General features: G+C 40.0%; 1 long non-coding RNA gene across 1 annotated transcript in view; it reads left to right on the top strand.

Annotated features, from left to right (window-relative positions):
- Positions 1-16,695, top strand: part of LOC145534771 (uncharacterized) — a 52,018-nt gene extending 35,323 nt beyond the window's left edge. Inside the window, exon 2 of the long non-coding RNA XR_014074980.1 lies at positions 15,353-16,695. This is a non-coding gene — a long non-coding RNA (uncharacterized LOC145534771). The remainder of the gene's footprint in view (positions 1-15,352) is intronic.
- Positions 16,696-17,444: the final 749 nt, after the last annotated feature.

The raw sequence follows: 17,444 nt of genomic DNA, 5'->3' as shown, positions 1-17,444 counted from the left end.
ATGGCTGCAGTCACCATCTGCAGTGATGTTGGAGCCCCCAAAAATAAAGTCAGCCACTGCTTCCACTGTTTCTCCATCTATTTACCATGAAGTGATGGGACCAGATGCCATGATCTTAGTTTTCTTAACGTTAAGCTTTAAGCCAACTTTTTCACTCTTCTCTTTTACTTTCATCAAGAGGCTCTTTAGTTCTTCTTCACTTTCTGCCATAAGGGTGGTGTCATCTGCGTATCTGAGGTTATTGGTATTTCTCCCGGCAATCTTGATTCCAGCCTGTGCTTCATCCAACCCAACATTTTGCATGATGTACTCTGTATTTAATCTTAATTATTCCCAAAATGCCCCATCTCCAAATACAGTCACACTGAGTAGTAGGGCTTCAATATATGAATCTTGTGGGACACAGTTCAGGCCCTAACAGCCGTCGATACGCCCTGCTCACGCTCTAAAATTCCACCTCTTGGCCTTCACCCTCCTCAAAACGTGTCTGTCATCCTTCTCAGGACTCTTCTTTTTGCTCATGAAATGAGCAGAGGTTTTAGTGACAACTTAGTGGGTCAAAACACTGCAGCCTAAGATCATATATTTGTATTTAAAAAGGAATCTCCTGCAAACACTACTTTATTCCAAGTTAAGGTAAGTATTTCTATAGGTGGTGGTTTTAGCCACACCTAAGTGAAAGACATAAAGACTTTCAATACCGCACCATCTGTGTCCTTCTGTTAGAGCCTGCCTGACAGGGGTTGACTGCCAGCAAGTCCGTTTGCCCACATTCAAAAGAGAAATTACAAACAGAATATCTCCAGCTAATCAGTCCTTACTGAAAAGCAGACAGCACCTTGGTTATTCCAATACAGTCTCAAGAAATTTCCAGTCAAAGATGTTGTCAAGATAGTTGAATCAGAAGATTAAACATAAAGTTTCAAAGCCACGTGAAGGAAGACTTTTCTTGACCCGGTGGCCTGGATGAGGGGAACTTGAAAAGTTGCTCCCATCGGACTAAGAATTGTTTTTCATTGAAATGGAGGATCTTGGAATTTTCTGGCATCTGACATCAAAGGATGCTTTGAACCTTTGTTCTTCTAGCTACTGATTTGTAGAGATCATCTTTGAAATGGTAGTGTCCTGGTTTCCTTGAAATTGTACAGCACCAACACTTCTGTTGGGGAGACAAAAATTTTCTCCATCCATCTAGGTTTTTCTGGTGATCTAACTGACACGAGTCAGTTTAATGGGAGAAAATCAAAATTTTTATTTTGTGTGTTTAGAAAACCCAAAGTGATGGGGCTCAGAGAAGTGACCAAAGCAGACAGCTTTTACCTTTCAGACAAAATATATATATATTTGTGAAGAACTGACAAGACAAAGAAGTTAGGGCTTGGGGTAATAAACCAGTGAAGAAGTACCAAGATTTGTTTATACGGTCTTTGGGACACTAGGTTTTCTCTATCTGTGATAAGGATACCTTCTACCCTCTTGGTACAGGGAGGGTGCCTTTCCCGTGGGAGATTTGTTTCCTGCTTTCAGGGAGACAAAGAACAGTCAGAGTGTCCTTCTTGCGCAGCTGTTACTTCAGGAGCTTTAATTAAAAATAAACAATATGCTACCTTGGTGTATTTGGGGGCAGCCTGCCCTGAGCCCCAACACTACTAATTCTCTGATTAGGCTTTGTTAAAAATTAATAATCATCAGCTTTCAACTCTGCCCATGGGTTGATGCAGAACTGTCATTTTTGCCCTTGGAAAAGTATTGTATTAAGCTTAGAATTATGAAGTCCCACATTTGTCAAAAGGGCTCCCTTTTCCCTCAGAATCCAGAAACACATTCACCATGGAGGAATCTGGAGGAATCTTTTTGTTCAATTTTCAAACAGTTTGGCTAGCCGGTAACAATACCTGTGATTCGAGACACACACAGCGTATTTCTCACGATCAAAGCCAACAGGGAACGTCTCATTTGGAAGAAGAACACAGTAGCTGTTACTTGCTAGCATCCAGAGGGTATATTTGGCTTACCCTGTGGCTCAGCTGGTAAAGAATCTGCCTACAATGCGGGAGACCTGGGTTCATTCCCTGGGTCGGAAAGATACCCTGGAGAAGGGCTAGGCTACCCACTCCAGTATTCTGGCTTAGAGAATTCCACGGACTGTTATTGGAACTCTGAGGGATTTGCACAAGAAAACAACCCAGTTTCAGCCTCTGAAACTTTTATTTTGAGAAATAAAATCATCCAGGTGATCATAAAATAACTTCTGCTGTAAGATATTTTCAGAAATCATGGTAAGAGAAGGTATGTACTTGTTTGCACATGCATTTCTTCTGTTGTCACCCGCCCTGATTCATGAAACCTTCAATATGACAAAAAATGTACAGGTCAGAATTTAATTACGAAGTGCCCTTTCACTTTGCAACCAGCTCATACAGTTTTCCAAGTCTAATAAAAGGGAATAAAAGGGTTTATTGTGAGGCAGCAACGGCAGTGACCTTTAACAGATGCTACTGTACAACAGAAGAATGAGTCATTATTCCTGAACTTAAACAGTGAAAGATAAATATAACTTAAAGTTTAACCTCTTAGATAAATTCTGTACTAGATGTATTTTTAACATCTGTTTCGTATTTTAATGTATATGAAAATCCTTCATAGTGAAAATATTCCTCTAATTGGAGTTGATAATTCCACGATGAGCACTGTTGATGGGTTGGTTCTGTCTTCCCATTTTAGAAGTTATGTTCATAGCACCAGTGGTTTATGCTTGATTCCTGTATTTATGCATTCACTGTGCATGAAGGCCTACTGTGTACTGGTCCCTGTGATGTGTGGGCTGAAGGGAGCGTTGCGAGTCAGACCCCTTAGCTCTCACCTACGTAGGGTTTACAGCGTACTGAAGAAGAACTGCTAGACAACTAAAAGAATGCATGCTCACCCTCCCTTCCCCTTTGTTGGGGGAGAGGGTGTGAGTTGGGAGATGGAGGCTGACATCCATGCACAGTCAATACTGTGCGTGAATCAGGTGACTAATAGGAACCTACTCCCCAGCTCAGGGAAGCCTCCTCAGGGTCCTCTCTGCGACCCCGTGGACTGCAGCCCGCCAGGCTCCTCTGTCCGTGGGATTCTCCAGGCAAGAACAGTGGGGTGGGTTGCCATGCCCTTCTCCAGGGGATCCTCCTGACCCAGGGATCAAACCCAGGTCTCCTGCACTGCAGGCGGATTCTTTACCATCTGAGCCAGCAGGGAAGCCCTTCCTCAGTGTTCTGTGGTGACCTAAATGGGAAGCAAATCCAAAAAAGAGGATATATTTATATTATAGCTGATTCACTTTGCTGTACAGTAGAAACTAACAGCACCGTAAAGCAACTATACTCCAATAAAAATTAATTTGGAAAATAGACAAACTTGTAAACTATATTATCCTTGGGAAAAATGTAGCATCAATACTTGGGTCAATAAATAATGATCATTAACATGTTAAAAAAAATAACACGTGTTCACTTGAATCATCTGCTTTTTGGTTAATGATGACCTCACAGTTTCCCCCTGGAATGTGTGAATACTTCCTTTGTTTTCCTAAATAATCTACTTGGGTTATATAGTTCTTAATTCTGAGAATATCTGTCTCAAAGGTAAACTTAGTTCTTTCTCTGAAAACAACCACATTCTATTTTCAAGACAGAATTTCTTCAAATTCCCTTCCTAGCTCTGAGGTCTAGCAGAAGTAACCTGTTCCATAAGGATATGTGTTTGTTTGTCTTAGACTTCCCAGGTGACTCAGTGGTGAAGAATCCACCTACCAATGCAGGAGATGCGGGTTTGATCCCTGAGTCAGAAAATCCCCTGGAGAAGGAAGTGGCAACCCACTCCAGTATTCTTGGGAAATCCCATGGACGGAGGAGCCTGGTGGGCTACAGTCCTCGGGGTCGCAGAGAGTCAGACGCGACTGGGCACGCACACGTAGTCTTGTTAACGTACATCACAGGTTTCTGCAGTTCCTCGGGGAACTCCATTTCTTTTTAAGAACTTGAATTTTTAACTTGCTTACATTTGTATGCAGGTTGCGTCCCCCTTCTCATCAGTGCTGCCCTCCCTTAAGGCACCATTATGCTTCCTCGTTTTCCACGGGAGCTGACTTGTGGCTCCGGGGGATGGCAGCTGTAGCGGTTTTGCAATACTGACTCACCCTCTGCTGCCTTGATTGCTTCACCCTTAATGAGGAGGAAGGGGGATGCTAGAGGTAGCTGAGCCGGACGGCGGGCGTGAACGGAGCAAGGGAGCAGGTAGCGATGCAGGCTTCTTGGGAGACAAGAAGTGACCACAGCGCCCTGACGCTGTACGGGTGGCTGCGTCCTGGTTCCTGGATACGAGGCTGATGCACACAGGTCCTGGAGATGTCGCTCCCTTGACACTGCTTGTCAGGGTACTTAGCGCGCCTCTATGCACTGGTTGTACCAGTCTCCATTTCTTCCTCCAAGCTGGCAGGATCACTGGGAACATTTCCCCAAGCTTTTTGACTAGGGAGCTTTTTATTTTATTCTTTTACAATTTATTTATTTGGGGCTGTGCTGGGTCTTTGCTGCTGTGCGGACCTTTCTCTGGTTGCAGACAGCGAGAGTGCCTCTCTACTTGCGGTGCACAGACTTGTCCCTGCAGGGGCTTCTCTGGTGGCAGAGCGTGGGCTGCAGGGTGCCTGCGCTCAGTAGTCGCGGCTCCGGCGCTCTGCAGCACGGGCTGCATAGTTCTGGGACCCGGGCCTCGCTGCTCCGCGGCCTGCGGAATCCTCCCGGGCGGGGATCGAACTTGTGTCTCCTGCATTGGTAGGCAGATTCTTTATCACTGAGCCACCAGGGAATTCCTGACTAGGGAGCGTTGTCTAAGTTACAACAAGTCAAGAAGACACAAATAGTAGCTGCAGAGCTACCGTGCATGCTTGCGGCGAGGTGAAGGGGAAGAAACAGCGAGTAATATTATAACTATACATTGTAACTTGAAAGAAAAAAAGCACATTTATGAAAAGTCATCATGCAGATGTCTTGCTCATTAATGGATTCTTGATTAGTAGTGTTGTTTATGAATTAATATTCAGGTCAAACATCTTAAGCTTGGGCAATTTTCAGGCATTTGGTTACGTGCCGTACCATTTCCAGAAGGCAGTTTGTCATTTAAACAAAAAGAACCGTTGAATACAGGAGTTGTTCTACATAATTGTTCTACAGATACATACATGTTTAGTATTTTTTACATATATATTCACATGCACTTACAAATATAAAATATGTGTTTAATATTTATAAATAATTGCAGCATTAATTTTTCAAGAAATTCCTATAAGCCTCTAGTACAACACATGTTTTTCATGAGACACACTATGAATTATGTCAATATAAGGAAATGGGCATTGTGTTTATGATATTTTCTTGTCTTTAAGATATTAGCTTACTTAATAGTTGAATGAAAATTGCATTTTTGATGTAATTTTGGAAAATTTCTTGGTTTAAGATGGCCTGAGTTCCAGACATGATCCTTTCAGAGATCAGCAACAGTATTCGATGCATCACATCCAGGAACTGACCTCTCTTCCCCACTCTTCTTGGTGTGAATTTCCCCAGCAGCGTCCCCTGCTCAGAGAGGTGGTCCCAGGCCGTTCTTTGCCCAGCAATGGCTTACTGAGTGGACTTGATGTGGCCTCATGACCTGAGAATAGACCATAACATGTGGTCTCACGTAGAAGGGATGAGGCATTCATCAACCCATCAACTCTCAATCTTGATAAGGCAAATTAGAATTTCAGGAAGATTCTCCATTGGTCATAGATCAAAAAACATTTGACATGCAGAATGTATTTAGGCCTGTTAATAAGGTTTACTTGGAGTGAATTTTTACTGCCTTCCTTTTAGGAATGTCATCTTTGAATTAAAATTTTTACATAAGTTAAATGCTCCTCCAATAAAAAATCTGCTTGCAGTGAGGGAGACCCAAGTTCGATCCCTGGGTCAGGAAGATGCCCTGGAGAAGAGAATGGCTACCCACTCCAGTATTCTTGCCTGGAGAATTCCACAGACAGAGAAGCCTGGCAGGCTCCAGTCGATGGGGTCGCAAAAGAGTCCGACTTGTCTGAGGTGCTAAACAACAACAAACTTTAATGACTTCCTAACTACCTCCAGGTAACAGTCAGCCTGGGGGTTAGGGCTTCAGCAGGTGAATGTAGGCAGGTAGACACACAATCAGTTCATAGCATCTACTAACTTTTTCTCTTGATTCCAAAAACGTTTCAAGAAGTTATTTTTTAGACCAGCTTTTTTTTTTTTTATTAATTGCCATTTAAAAGAACTTGAGACCATCCATCAACCACCCATCTCTCCCACTGACCCTTTAAAGAGGCCTTTCTGTCATCATGTAATTCTCTTGAGGGAGGAAATCCAGAGAAGGATGAGAAAAAAATAAAGCAGATCAAGCACGCATTTAAGAGAAAAGCTATCCATCAGCTTCTTTTTGTCCCTTTTTTTCTTAAACACAAAAATGATTGATTCACAGTTAGCCTGCCCTAATGCTGTTTTATTGAGTTTCCAACTGCCAAGTCATAGCTGAGCTGACAGTCGGAGTTTTAGGCTTTTAGAGAAAGAACTGGTCCATGTTGAACCATTCATACTTGTTTGAGTTCATATAAAGAATCTGCCTTAACAGTTCTGGGGCCAGAAGGTACCTGAGTTTGAGGGTCGAGGCCCCTTGGCTTAACTTCCTACCATGTTGTCCATCAAAATATCTGAGTGGGGAAAAATAATGTCACAAGGGCATCAGAAACTTCTATAAAGAACTGAGCAGATACGGGGTTCAGATAGGATTTTTATGAAGAGCAATGCAGAAAACAGGGAAATAAGAGACCGCATCAGCCGGTTTCCCGAAGCTCCAGTCCCTGGAGGGATGTGGCGCAGCTTTGATGCTCTGTGTGTCTCTGCTGTAGGCCTTCAAAAATCTGGGAAATCCTTAATGTCTTTGATACCTTAAACCTTGGCATGTCATCTGAATCACCTGGAGGGCATTTGTAATTTTTATTTATTTTTTATTGAAGTGTAGTTGATTTAAATGTTGTGTTTCTGGTGTATAGCAAAATTATTCAGATATATATGTATGTGTATGTATTCTTTTTCATATTATTATCTTTTATATGTAGCAATTTGTATCTGCTCATTGCAAATGGAAGGCATGTAAGACACGTATGTTTGGGTGCTACTCCCTGTGTTTCTGATGTCTTGGGGAGAGGCCTCAAAATTAGCATCTAACAAGTTCCCCCCAAAATGCTTGTGCTACTGGTTTGGGAACTAAATTTTACTGTATTACAGGGCTCTTCTCCTCCGTGGCAGCTAAGTTGAAATTAAACAAAAGTAGGGCGCACCCCAAGGTCAATGTTCTCAACCGTGGCTATTTGCCTCCCCTGAGGAGCACTGATAAAGAGCAAACTCAAAATCTTGGGGCTGGCGGGCTGGGACCAGGGCGTCGGCCTTTTGTTTTTTAAAGCTCTGCAGGAGTCTCCAGTGTGCACACAGGTTTGAGATTCTTTGTCCTTTTGTGATTAGATGCCAAGGATGGTCAGTTTCTACAAATGACTAGAGATGATAGTGCCTGGACCAACCTCTGAAAGGCAGAGAGAAGGCTTGGTGTAACCCTTTCAATGTAGCTTCTAATCAGGGCTTGGGTAGACATAGCACTGATAAATCATGTGGCTCTGACATAGCACCTTTGTCCTCCGAATTGGACACCAGGGAAAGATACTTTTCACCCTGTGGGACTTCCATGGAAATCTTTTCCTACTTGGAGTGTGGTTGTGGGACCACGTACCTCAGAGAAAATAAACTTTTTCTAAGGTCTTCTGTTTTTGTGGGGAAGGTGCAGGGCGTTTTAAGTTACAGAATATGCTGAGCCTGGAGCAGCAAAGTGCTCTTGTCTGTGAGCAGGCTAATTTGTGAACTCTTGCTGTTATCCTAACACTAAGCCTGGGTAAATTGCGTTCTTCTCATGGGTGAGTCAATGGAGAAAATCAGATCAAAGCTCATAAAACTGTCTGCAACCCAAGAGAAGAACATTTCTCTAAGTATTCAATAGAACATCAGGCCCTCCAAATAGGGTTACTACTTGGCAAGAAAAAAAAGAAACATTTAAAATACCTGCCTGAGAACCCAATTTGTTTTAGAACATCATGTGTAATGACAAATGGGTTGAGAAAAGTAGGGACCAGTTTATGGTAAGAAAAAATCAGAAGGAATCAAACGGTCCCAGAAGCAATAAAAGGGAAGACATGGTATACAGGAGATGGAATCATCAACACTATATTTTGATCTCAGTTTTTAAAACTGGCACAATTAAACCAATGCAAATAAGCTAGGTGAAGATTTTTTTCTTTTAAGGAAAGAGGATCCATTTTTTAAGGATCTGTTTCTCCCTGAATAAAAATGGGAATCAAAGTTGTATGTAATGCAGTGATAAAGAGTGTGCCCCAGCAAATGGTCTGAAGAGGATTCACTGTCATCTGTGATCCGTAAACATTGTACTTCGTGTACCTCCATAGTCACACCTTACAGTGCTGCATGGACGCTAGGAGCTTAATGGGCAAAGCAGTGGTCAGTAATGAGTTTCTTCTAGTGCAGGGTGCTTCTCTCAGTCCCTACCTTCATGTCTACCCTGTGGGCGGGATAAACGTGCAACAAGATTCGGATGGGCGGGGCCTGTGGGACTGCTTAGGGGTGGGGAATACCTAGGGTGTGGGTGGGCTTTTCCCTGTCGCTTTGATTCTCAGTTCCATGGTATGGCACAAGTTCTTTAAAATGCACTCAATGGCCGTTTGTCGCAACATTCAGTATTAACTTTAGTGATTACGATCAAGGGATAATTTCCATAAAATTGTTGCATAAAACAGTATTATTCATGAAATCATTGCCAAGAGTAAGGGCTCTTAGCTCATGAAACAGTCGTTTCGTTCTTTAACTTAGAGCCTAAACGCGAGCTAATTTTTCATGGGGACAGAGGAGTCAGTAAAGCTTCAACATACTTGCTGTTGTTCGAGCACATGCTTGAACCTCTCAAACGTGTTTGCCCAACTTAAGATCTAGTTTTGTCCATGTACGCAATTCACTGTCTACTGGAGGAAAGGGATTTCAGAATATGGAGATAGTAGCCTAATAAAAGCTGTGTTATTGTCAGAGTATATTGTAATAAGAGGACAAATGCACGTGACGCGATCAGTGGCCACCACTACTCACCCCTTTGATAGTTGTTTGACTAGTATAATATGCGGCTGCTGCTGCTAAGTCGCTTCAGTCATGTCCGACTCTGTGCGACCCCATAGACGGCAGCGCACCAGGCTCCCCCATCCCTGGGATTCTCCAGGCAAGAACACTGGAGTGGGTTACCATTTCCTTCTCCAGTGCATGAAAGTGAAAAGGGAAAGTAAAGTCGCTCAGTCGTGTCCGGCTCTGTGCGACCCCATGAACTGCAGCCCACCAGGCTCCTCCGTCCATGGGATTTTCCAGGCAAGAGTACTGGAGTGGGTCGCCATTGCCTTCTCCATTTGACTAGAAAATAACAATAGTATCTTGCCTGCTGGCAAGATTTTTCCAATCTCTACAAGCCCTTTCAGCTCTGTGATCACATTGTCATGGTAACTGGGAAGAAATTCTTAAATAATAGTGAATGTTCGGCCTAAAATTCTATATCTAATATTATCGCTTTTGTTCAAAAAGGTGTGTAGCAAGCAGTTAGTTTGGAGATCGACAAATGAATCACCAGTGTGGTATGAACTCTGAAAAGAAAATTAATATCTTCACCAAAGAAGCATGTTATCCCAATTTTAAAAATCTAGTTGGTGTTAAAAAAAAAAAAAAAAATTCTTCACAGAGCAGATAAACAAGGTCACTCTGACTTCTTTTACACAGAAGCGTTTCACAGCTAAAATTTATTATTATTCCATTAAACTAAATGCCCATGAATTGTCTAAGTTACATCTATGTATGACTTCAGTGTGACTGTCCTATGTGAATTTCAGTGTGGTAAATGGAAGTAAGACACATTTGCTTATAAATTTTCCTTGTACTTGCTCATATTAGGAAAATTGTGGAGGCCCAGTGTGTAATTAATTTATATATTTTATTCCCTGGATATTCCAACTTGTCTCGTACTTCCAATTAACTACTGAGAGATACCTTACAACAAATATAATACGTATAAGATACAGCACACATTGATATGTGCTACCTTTATTAGTCCATATTTCAACTGGCTGGGTACCTACTTGCAAAAAAATGAATTGCATCCTTACCTCGTACCATATGTAAAAATTAACTCAATGGATCAGAGACCTGATATTAGAGGTAAAACTATATAAAACTCTCAGAAGAAAATATGTAGGAGTGAATCTTGACAACCTTGGATGTGGCAATGGTTCAGAAGCACAAGCAAGGGAAACAAAAATAGACTGCATCAAAATTTAAAACTTGTATGTCCAAAGATACTGTCATGAAATGGAAAATAATTCACACACTGGGAGAAAATATTTTCAAATCCTGTATCTAGTAAAGATCTGGTATCCAGACTATATAAAGAACTTGTACAACTAGACAACAGAAAGACAGCCTAATTCAAAAATGGACCAAGAGCTTGAATAGACACTTCCCCAAAGAACATACTCAAGTGGCCAACAAGTACAGGAAAAGACACCCAACATCATCCATTATTGGTGTATACATCATCATTCAATGATTGATAATTATCCATCATCCATTATTGATGTATACATCATCATTCAATGATTGATAATTATTCATCATCCATTATTGGTGTATACATCATCATTCAATGATTGATAATTATTCATCCATTATTGATGTATACATCATCATTCAATGATTGATAATTATTCATCATCCATTATTGATGTATACATCATCATTCAATGATTGATAATTATTCATCATCCATTATTGATGTATACATCATCATTCAATGATTGATAATTATTCATCATCCATTATTGATGTATACATCATCATTCAATGATTGATAATTATTCATCATCCATTATTGATGTATACATCATCATTCAATGATTGATAATTATTCATCATCCATTATTGATGTATACATCATCATTCAATGATTGATAATTATTCATCATCCATTATTGGTGTATACATCATCATTCAATGATTGATAATTATTCATCATCCATTATTGATGTATACATCATCATTCAATGATTGATAATTATTCATCATCCATTATTGGGCAAATTAAAACCACCGTGAGATACCACTTCATACCAGTAGGATAGCTGTAACCAAAAAAGGAAAGTAAGTATTGACGAGGATCTAGAGAAATTGAAATCTCTGTGCATTAACGGTAGGAATATAAAATAGTGCAGTCACCATGGAAAACAGTTCAGTGGTTCTTCAGTAAGCTAAGCATAGAATTACACAAGACCCAGCAATTCTGCCTCTAGGTATGTATACCCCCAAAGAACTGAAAACAGGTGTTCAAACAAAAAATTGTACGTGAACATAGTAGCAATGGAATATCATTCAGCCATAAAAGGAATAAAATACTGATATATTTTACAACATGGATGAGCCTTAAAAACATTATACTAAGTGAAAGAAGCCAGGCACGAGAGACCACATGCTGTATAAGTCTATTTATATACAATATCCATGAAAGGTAAATCCGTAGATATATAAAGCACATTGGTAGATAACAAGGGTTGGGAGGAGGGGGTATTAGTGTTGACTACTAATGGATATAATTGATTTTGAGACCATTTTGAAAATGTTCTGGAAATTAATGGTGATTGCACATAACATTTTGAAATACATTAAAAACCAATGAATTATATAGTTTAAAATTATTTGTGAAATATACAAAATAGGCAGATACATAGAGATAAAATACACATGGGTTGGTCTCAAGGAGTAGGGTGGGGGAAAGAGGGAATCGGGAATGGTTGTTTAGTGAGTTTTCTTTCGGGGTGACAAAAAGGTTCTGGAGCTAGATAGTAGTACAAGATTGAAAATGTACTAAATGCAGTACAATTTGGTACTTTAAGGGGGTTAAAGTGGTGAATTTTATGTTATGTGAATAAAAATGAATAAAATTTTAAAAGTAAAGGAAGAACTGTTCTAAATAATAAAGTTTAATGCATTTTTTTAAATGTCCAAGTTAAAACTCTGAAGTTTGAGTTGCAGCTTTTAAAAAAATAATCTCTAATCTTATTTTGTGGAAAATTTGCATGTAAATCTCATTTATCCAATTTTTGCTTATTTGATTTTTTTGGTTAGCTCAGATTTTAATCAATTATATGAAGAAGGAACTAAATCTTTTAATTGCACACAGGAGGTTCAGGTACGATGTTCCACTTTGTAAAAATACCCTCTTGCTGAATTATAAATAGTATCTCTGCTGCATTTTTTACAACTTTTTTAAATTAAAATATTGATTTACAATATTATGTTAAGTTATACAGCATGGTGATTCAGTACTTTTGCAGATTACATTGTAGGTTACTGTCAGATAATGGGTATAATTCCCTGTGCTATACAGTATATTCTAGTTGCTTATCTATTTTATATATAGTAGTTTTATCTATTGATCAGTTCAGTTTATTCGCTCAGTCATGTCCGACTCTTTGGAACCCCATGGACTGCAGCGCGCCAGGCCTCCCTGTCCATCACCAACTCCCAGAGCTTGCTCAAACTCATGTCCATTTAGTCAGTGATGCCATCCAACTATCTCATCCTCTGTCGTCCCCTTCTCCTGCCTTCAATTTTTCCCAGCATCAGGGTCTTTTCTAATGAGTTAGTTCTTCGCATCAGGTGGCCAAAGTACTTGAGTTTCAGCTTCAGCATCAGTCCTTCCAATAAATATTTAGGACTGATTTCCTTTAGGATGGACTGGTTGGATCTCCTTGCAGTCCAAGGAACTCTCAAGAGTCTTCTCCAACACCACAGTTCAAAAGCATCAATTCTTCAGCACTCAGCTTTCTTTATAGTCCAACTCTCACATCCATACACGACTACTGGAAAAACCATAGCTTTGACTAGATGGACCTTTGCTGGCAAAGTAATGTCTCTGCTTTTTAGTATACTGTCTAGGTTGGTCATAACTTTTCTTCCAAGGAGAAAGTGTCTTTTAATTTCATGGCTGCAGTCACCATCTGCAGCGATTTGGGAGCCCCCCAAAAATAAAGTCTGTCACTGTTTCCGCAGTTCCCCATCTATTTGCCATGAAGTGATGGGACTGGATGCGATGATCTTTGTTTTCTGAATGTTGAGTTTTAAGCCAGCTTTTTCACTCTCCTCTTTCACTTTCATCAAGAGGCTCTTTAGTTCTTCTCCACTTTCTGCCATAAGGGTGGTATCATCTGCATATCTGAGGATATTGATATTTTCTATTAGTCTATTAATCCCATACCCTTAATTTGTCCCTGCCCAGTTCTCTCTCCCCTTTGGTAGTCCACTGCATTTTCTTGTGAATTTCAGGAGAAGAATTTCAGAAGCTTAGAATTTTATTTTGTTTGTTTAGAAGAGTTTCCCTCGGTCTGTGTAAGGAACCTGAAACTTTGCCTATTTGTGGATAAAAGACTAGGAAGAATGAGGCTATTTTCCATATTGTTTGAATTATCAAGATGACCTGAATATAATTTAAAAATTATATTACTTCATTTACCCTTTGATTAGTTTAATAGGGCACACTGTAAACATACAGAAGTTCAGGAAACCATCCTGTAGAAGACACTCTCTCCTCGCACTGGGTCTGGTGGCTCGGTTCTCTTCCTCAGGTTGTTGGGAATCATCCCTGAGATTTCAGTGCACATCTGAGCACATAAGTTATGTTTTACGTTAATAGTATATATTATGTAGCACTCTTACGCACTTGAAAAACATTTATTACATAGTTTTACAGATTGTTACATACCTGATTTCATTGGCCTGACTCACCAAAAAAGGGAGGAAAAGGAGCATTGTATCTGATTATTTGTTTAAATTTCAACTCACTTGAATTGACTTCAAATGTAACCTCTGCCTCCAAATTGTCAAAGATGAATAACATTGCGCTATTGCGCTATCCCGGTAATGTTACCTGACATTTTGGGTACCTTTTGTTCTCAGACTAGCCATTTGAGTTTCTGAATAATTTAGTGTCCATTTATGACAGCTGTTTCCTCTAACTCATGTTGATATAGTTTTTGCATAACGATTACCTGATTCTGGCTTGAGACTCAGCTCTGTCTATACGAAGTCAAAATAAGCACTGAGTTTACAAATTCTCTTGTTTCAATGGTACTTGCTAACCAACTGACTTTTGTTGTTGTTGTTAAAGTTTATTTATTTATTTGGCTGCACTGGGTCTTAATTGCAGCATATGGGATCTAGTTCTCTCACCAGGGACTGAGCCCAGGCCCCCTGCATTGGGAACACAGAGTCTTAACCGCTGAGCCACCAGGGGAGTCACTGACTTTTATCTTAAATGATACGCTTTGGGCAGCATTGTGTCGCTCTAGTCGTCTTACATATTCAGAGAAACTGAGAGAAGACAGCAACAAGAAGAGAAGGACAAAAATAGTTTTAAACTTTTTAGTCAGATTTTTTAAAACAATGTTAGAAGCCTTTTTCAAAATGCATATGACTCAAACACATTTTTTAAAGCTTTCATCCCTCAAAGTAAACATTATTCTGTACTAAACAAATAATCATTTTTTTAATTTTTGAAAGTTTCATTATAAATGGCATGATCCTCTGGAATACTAATACTTTGATCCAAGTATTTAATTTTACTGTTTGAAATATAGCTAATAGTCAAAACCTGTGAAATAAAAAAGTAGCACAACCCTAAGCCATTTTTCTGTAAAGAAATAATGCTCTAAAGTCAAGGATAACTGCAATTCCTCATAAAACTCAACACACCATGGCTTTATTTGCATGTACAGGGAAGAAGAATCAGAATTATATTTCTAAAAAATAAATAGCAGAATGCCTCAGATAAATATAATAAAGTGATGTATATTAGTATGCAAGAGTTTGCAGTACTTCAGGGCATACGTTGATTTCCATAAATGAGATCTTAAGAGTTGTCTTGAGGCTCTTTGGTTGGTTTTCATATTAATCATCATGTAACTGAATGCATTTTAGTTTATCATGCTTTCATTTAAAAAAATATGTAATAAAATGGTATAATTTATAACTAAATGGTAATTTGATGAAATGTTTTATAGCCATTGATATGGTTCCATGACAGTTCTTTAAACATAGAGATCATTTAGTCTTGGTAAAGTGTGCCAACTTCCTAATTACAGTTTAATTTTTCCCGTTTATTGCAGTTCCTGGTGCTGTATGTGTGTGCATGGACACTTCGTTGTGTCCAACTCTGTGCAACCCCCTGGACTGTAGCCAGCCAGGCTCCTCTGTCCATGGGATTTTCCAAGCAAGAGCTGCATGCTGCTGCTGCTGCTGCTAAGTCGCTCAGGTGTGTCCGACTCTGCGCGACCCTATGGACAGCAGCCCACCAGGCTCCTCTCTCCACGGGATTCTCTAGGCAAGAATACTGGAGTGGGTGAGTGCTGCATAGAATTATGCAAATAAACACACAAATGAAAGATTTATAATTTTACAGAACGGTTGTTAACTTCTTTTACTGAACACTTGGCATGTGCAAGATACAACTCGCAATGCTTTCCATGTCATGACTCTTAATACTTGAATTACTTGCTAGGACTTCCATGTAATGAAGCACCATAAGCTGGGTGACTTAAACAACAGAAATTCATTGTCTCACAGTCCTGGAGGCTGGAAGTCCAAGACCAGGGTGCCAGCAGGGTAGGTGCCTTCTGAGTGTGTTGAGGAAGAATCTGTTTCATGCCTCTCCCAGCTTCCGGTGATTTGCTGGCAGTCTTTGGCATTCCTTGGCTTGCAGAAGCATCCTCTTAATCTCTGCCTTCATCTTCACATGATGTTCTCTTTCTGTGTATCTGTCTGCAAACTTCTCCTTTTATAACTACACCAGTTGTACTGGAGCAGGGCAAGGCATCTGAATTAATTGCCTCTGCAGCAACCCTGTTTCCAAATAAGGTATGTTCTGAGGTACTAAGGGTTAGGACCTCAACATATGAATATGGATGGGGACACAATTCACAGCAGTCATCACCCACCCTACAAGGCAGGCACTATTGCTCTCACCAGTAATTATATGAGAAAACCGAGACAGAGGTTCAGTCACCTGCCCGATCTGACACAGAAAGTAACAGCTGGGAGGTCAGTGCAGGCATCTGAGCTTCAGAATCTACAGACCTTGTTTTTTTAGCTTACTTTTCCTTTAATGGGCTTCAGGATATATTTTATTGATATTTTATATTTTTATGTCAATATTCAAATGTGCGTTTGTTCTATCTAAGGCCAATTTTTTCACTTGAGCACTGGATTTTCTACTGCAGTGACTTTCAGAGTCTATTCGTTACTGCTAACTGCCATCATCTCTCTTAACATTATCAATTCCTGGCAGGCTGATTTTGCTTATGATCTGGGTAATAATTTAGGGCCCTACTTAGATACCTAATCTACTAAACTACCTAACATATCTATAATGGAGTTAATTTATTCAAGTTTATGAAGCTATATCTAATCCATATTCTGGTCACATCATACTTGCGAGGTCCCTGAATAAAAATTTTGAAAAGAAACAAAGGAGAAATACTATACCTCTTCTTCTGCTCCTTTTACCATGATCAGTGAGGGAGAATCCGCATTATTTTTCCACAAAGGGGAAAGCTGCTGAGTCATAGGCAAGCAGGTAAGCCTCTCATATACCCTGTAGAGACAGGAGACTTCTGTGGTGTGTATATGAACTTAAAAATTGTCAGAAGTACAGAGAGGAAATAACTGAAGGAGCTGCTGTTTCAAACACCAGGGAAATACTCTTAGCGATGAGCGATTTCAGCGGGAAAAGATGCTCCTCCCGCACCCTTTGTCTGCCTGGTCCTTACTGGTTCACCACAACATCTGCATCCCATCGCTCCTTCAGGAGGATGCGAAGGGCAAGTCCAACCCAGAAGTTGCACAGGTCACTTTTGCCTACATTTTTAGTAGCAAAATCTTGTCATGTGGCCAGATGCAAGGGAAGCTAGGAGAACTCTAAGCTGCAAGTTTTATGACTAAGAAAGAGGAGAAAAACGAACATTAAGGGATGCATAGTAGCCTCTGCCACAAAGAGGTGAATAGGCTCTGTGGCAATGCAGCTTGACAGTAAAGGAGTATTTTACATTGAATAGGAGGAAACTGAAGCAGTCAATCTGTCATTTATAATAAAGAACAAGACATAGTAAAAGTTTCAAGTACACATGAAAATGCGGAAAATGGTGTAATAAACCTATGTCTGCATCACCTAATACAAATGGAAACAAGAATTCTGCACTGACA

Source organism: Giraffa tippelskirchi, chromosome 14 (genome assembly GCF_054371585.1).
Source record: "Giraffa tippelskirchi isolate mGirTip1 chromosome 14, T2T-mGirTip1v1.2.pri, whole genome shotgun sequence".
NCBI lineage: Eukaryota > Metazoa > Chordata > Mammalia > Artiodactyla > Giraffidae > Giraffa > Giraffa tippelskirchi.
This window is presented reverse-complemented; position numbering and strand designations above follow the sequence as displayed.